Source organism: Vanessa tameamea, chromosome 29, assembly GCF_037043105.1.
Source record: "Vanessa tameamea isolate UH-Manoa-2023 chromosome 29, ilVanTame1 primary haplotype, whole genome shotgun sequence".
Classification (NCBI taxonomy): Eukaryota; Metazoa; Arthropoda; class Insecta; order Lepidoptera; family Nymphalidae; genus Vanessa; species Vanessa tameamea.
Genome location: NC_087337.1, coordinates 3,312,449 through 3,317,783, shown reverse-complemented (window position 1 = coordinate 3,317,783; position 5,335 = coordinate 3,312,449). Strand labels below are relative to the sequence as shown.

The following is a 5,335-nucleotide window of genomic DNA, read 5'->3' as shown; positions in this document are numbered from 1 at the left end:
ATTACAAAACGCTTAACGCTTAAAACTCGTTAAAATTTAATTTTATTTTATGGCAAGAAACGTGTTTATTTTGCCGAATCATATTTCGTGTTTATACTGTTTTGTGCCTTAATATTAAGAAAATTAACATTATGAACTCATTTTTTAAACATAGTAGAATACTAAAAGGTAAGAAAATCGATCATGTTAAAGAAGCGCGAAACTTAGGTTTGTTGATTGATGAGCGATTGAGATTCGAAAAGCATCAATACAGTTCATAATTGTTTTTACAGACAAAAAGTTTTCTATACGATAAGAGATGTTCTTAGTAATGACATGCGAATCAAATTTTGTGTTAATCTCTTATTGTCTAAACTTAATAATGCTGATGCCGTCAGGACCTTGACTTCTCGCTTGCGAAACCTTATACAACGCGTACAAAATGCATGTCTCAGGTGCTGCTTCCAAATTCCACCTCACGCACATGTGACCTTAATAACGCACGGATGATTTAGATACAACTCGCTTATTTGGTGTTATTCAAAATAAAGCATGATTATTTCTGTATAGTAACTTGAGTTGGACAATAATATCCCACGAGAGCGTCGTCTTGTATGCTTAGTGTGCCTCATCATCGATCAGCAGCACTTCTGGTAGTCTCCGCTATGCAGCAACGAAGTGCTGGAACAACTTGCCGCCTCCCCTTCGGATCCTGGAAACCATTTATATATTTTGTATTAGATACAAACTATATTTATACAATCTACAGCTTCAGTCATAATTTTTTTTTTTATATATTATATTGTTGTGTGTTGGTTAGAACACAAGCATCTTAACCGATGATTTCGGATTCAAACCCAGGCAAGTGCCACGGAATTTTAATGTACTTAATTTGTGTTTATAATTCATCTCGTGCTCGGCGGTGAAGGAAAACATCGTGAGGAAACCTGTGTCTAATTTCAACGAAATTCTGCCACATGTGTATTCCACCAACACGCATTGGAGTATCGTGGTGGAATATGCTGCAAACCTTCTCCTGGAAGGGAGAGGAGGCCTTAGCCCAGCAGTGGGAAATTTACAGGCTGTTAATGTAAAAAAAAAAAAACATTTTAAAAGTTCATAGGAATACCGACCAAAGTTAGACCATGTTATTCATACTTCTGTTTAAATCCTTATCCAAATAAATCTGTTTGTTGTTATTAAATCATATTGTTTTCAAGACAGTTTTAGTTCATATAGAAGTACATTTGGAATCCTTCAAAACGGCTATTCCGTTTAATAGATATTACGAATTTAATTGACAGATGAAAATCGTTACTTAAATAAAAAAAAAATAAGAACGAATTCAGATTGAAAGTATAGATATATAATGTGAAACTGCGTTTAAAAAATATAAAAATAAAACAACAACAAAAATAAATATCTGAATAAAAGGTAAAAAAAAAATTAAACCGCGACGAGCTTGTTACTTATAATATTATAGTATTCGTATATCAAAATTATATAATAGGTATAGACGACGTCGGTTATAAATCTTTCTGGTTTTATGAATATACTAGCGACCTGCCCTGGCTTCGCACGGGTTTCTTATTTATTTAAATTAGGTTCGTTATCTACAGAACATCAATGCCAGTTAAACATGTCTATAAACTATCATAACTTACTTAAAAAGTATGATTTTAGTTTCATCTTAATGTTACGAGGAGTAATACGAGTATGGTCCAGTACATCAGAGGTAAAATACTGATTTTAAATATATTAAAAAAGATGTTACGACATCACATTAGAAACTTCTAAAATTATCAATGTTTCTTTACTATATTGTCCACGTATTATATACGAAAACCTTCCTCTCGAATCGATCTATCTATTTAAAAAAACCGCATCGAAATCCGTTGCGTAATTTTATAGATCTAAGCATACACAGGGACAGACGGTAAGCGACTTTGTTTCATACGATGTAATGATGATTATATTTCGGGTACTTATATATTCATACTTAATAAAAACCTATCTACCTACTTATTTTATTTATCTAAATATGAATAATTTATAATTTAACATTTATAAATGTAGTAGGTTTAATTTAATAATGAATATTTATTATAATTATTTATTTCTTACCTTAAAGGTATGGCTCCGTAGCTCATCAAGTTGGTCTGTCGACTTCGTACTGCTGCAAAGGCCGCTATCGTTCCATTGTTCCGCTGCTTAGTGGTGTACGTGCTGTACATTTCATCTGGTACAGAAGAATATATTAAGGTACACAGTCGAATTACGTAAGATCAATGACAATAATTAGATATTCTACCCACCGTCTTAACAAAGCACAATTTTCGGATTTAACACACTAACTTTGTAAGTTATATTTTTATTATATAACACAATGAAAATATATATATACATTAAATAATCCGCAATGGAAGGATACGTGACCGCGTCGATACACCGCCGGCGCACGCGGTCTCAGATATGAACTCTGTAGCACAGATAATATATATGTATAAACTGACGTCTGTTAAATCAAAGTATCGGACCTTGCGTTAGATACCCTTCAGTTATTATATTTGTTAAACTAAGTTTCAAATATAACCATAATTATTTTATATTTATTTAATTTATAAATATTATTTATAAATACTGTTATTTTATGTTTAAGTATTTATATTAAATATTAGCATAGATTGACACAGACCGTCATAACTACATAAGGTAGGGTACATTGAAAATCGGCGTTGGGTTTTGGAACCCAACTTGGAAGCTAAATAGTATAGGTATGTCGGCGATTGGCCGGAGTTCTCCTCGTGATCCTTGATAAAGAAAAACATTTTTTAATTAATATTTTTAATTGTCTGTGTGGTTCAACAATTGTCGGAGGAATGCCCGCCTAAACTTACTTTTCCACTTACTTCAACTACGACCTTCTTTATTCATATCAACAACAAGACCATATTTATTTTGTTACAAACATAATAACTATTAATGGATAAAAATAAAAAAAAGAATATATATACTATATATACTTATTTATCACTAACTATAATAAAAATATACCGGACAAATCAAATTTACACATTTGTTGACAAAAAGAAATCATATTTATATTTCAAAATTATTTAAACAGTATTATTTAATAATTGCCATAGCCAAAACTTCTATAAAATCTTTATTTATTTAATTCGTTACTTATTATAATAAATCTGTCCGGAAATCATAGGCTTAACGCCATAGGTACAAAACAAATGTAAATGACTTGCTTGATACATTTTGAATGAAAAGTCTATTCGGTATTCAGCTACTCGAATGAAATCACTAGCGATACTGTGTGAGAGTATCAGGAATACGAACGAATTTTCCGTGAAAACTGTGTTGCTTGCTTTGCATCCTGTGACTCGATTTCGAAAGCAAAAACTGAAATTGACCTCGATTTCGTACGTCAAATTTAAAGTTGACGGAAGATTCCATCCGACTTCATCCGATTGTCGGAAGATAAGACACTTTGTCTAAACATAAAATGTTTGTTCATCATCGGATTTTCACAATAATAAAATAATATTATTGATCCGTCTTTTGTATTCAGTACACTCAGTTGAACTTAGTTCACTAACAGATGGCGCTGAATGTCTATTTTGATGCAAAATATCCTCACGTAACGTATCGGAGATTATTTCTTTACGATTATTTCATTTTGTTATAGGTATTAGATTTTTTTCCATAACTCCTTATTCAAGATTGAGTACTAAAATACAAAATAAAAACAAACCACGCGGGGTCACACGTACGAAACAGGCTGATATTTATTAATAGTTTAATATTAACTGATGTACATGTAGGAGATATTAACGGGTTTCCTAGTTCGGTTTCCATCATAGCACACACTTACTTAAGGTAACTTTTCTTACCGGTTTATTTCTCATAAGTGCAATTGGCGTCGTTATGATAAAGATCGTTTTTTTTGCGTGCCTCCGAAATAATTAAAACGGATATTTGCAACTAGGGTTTTTTATAATAAACTAATTCAATGACTGCCAATTAATCAATTATTATTAATAATTAATACTTATATTTAGTTACTTATACTTACTTATATTCAGTATTTATTACCGTCTAATTTCTCAAAAAACGATATCAACATTCTTATTTAGTTTGTTATGACCCAAAACAGGTGGCGCTGCTAGTAGAGATCAAATGAAATTATGTTTTACTTATTGCGTAATTAATTAAATTTTATTCACAATAATTAAATAAATTAAAAGAGATTTTATATTTAATCTTTAAACGGTTAATTATCGTCATTTTTTTAACAGTAAATGAAATATAAAATGTATTCATTAAAACTATCAATGTGTAATAAATATTAGAAATTAATAAATAACAGTCTAAAAACAAATAACGTTTTTAATATAAATTTTAAGTGTTTTAGACAGTTATATAATAAAATATAACCATTTAAACGATGAGTACCAATATGATTATAAAGATGAATACTTTACAATCACTGCCGATAGATGGCGATATACGCCCATCTTTCAAAAAATTAAAACAATGTTATCAATGTATATTATATATTAGAGCCTGATAAGTTACAGTATTATTTTTACAAATAACTATTTAATATATTTTGTGTTTTATACATTTATGTGATAAAATATAATATAAAGTATGACTCAAAACATAAAAATCATTCTTTGACAACTATTGCCGATAGATGGCGTTTTGCATGAATATATACAACGGCATGGTCAACAATACTCTCCGGAACACTTAAGAGGGTGGAGCCCTCTCCGAAGGATTCTTTGCTATTTTTTAGCAAACTAATCTGATAATAATATTCATCTGATGGTCGGACGATAAGATACTTTGGTTAAGAGCGTTTACATCGGTTTAGCCGTTAAAAAAGAGTCAACGAGTCTTTTAAAAGGGACTATGAGCCAATTATGTATCTAGTTCTCTTATTAATAGAATCTGTAAAAAAAATGTAAGTAAATATTACCGATATTTGATAAATAAAAAATGTTAAAAATTTACAATTCAGTGTGACGCTGTACCCGATAAAAATGAGTTGTGAATTATTTCTGTAAACACCACAAAACAAGCAAATTGCCTCCTGTAGAAGGTATTGATAAAAAATATGACAAAAATTAATAAACGGCAATTGGAATAAGCGACATTAAATTATTCTTAAGCATAAAAAATATTTCATCGTATAATAAAAGTACATAATTTTATTCCACCTTTGATATTCCTAGTACTCAGTTAACTTTTCTGCGCTAATAGATGGCGCTGCATGTTTATTATCGATACATTTTGTTACGTAGCGCAACGGTAGATGTTGAAAAAGAGTAACTACTGAGTT

The 5,335-nt window shown here is 30.4% G+C and overlaps 1 long non-coding RNA gene across 1 annotated transcript; it reads right to left on the bottom strand.

Annotated features, from left to right (window-relative positions):
• Nucleotides 1–248: 248 nt before the first annotated feature.
• LOC135194356 (uncharacterized) lies at nucleotides 249–2,371 on the bottom strand. Its single transcript, XR_010309753.1, has 3 exons — nucleotides 2,295–2,371; nucleotides 2,104–2,218; nucleotides 249–691 (listed from the first exon to the last, which is right to left on the bottom strand). It is a non-coding gene; the product is annotated as an uncharacterized LOC135194356 (long non-coding RNA).
• Nucleotides 2,372–5,335: the final 2,964 nt, after the last annotated feature.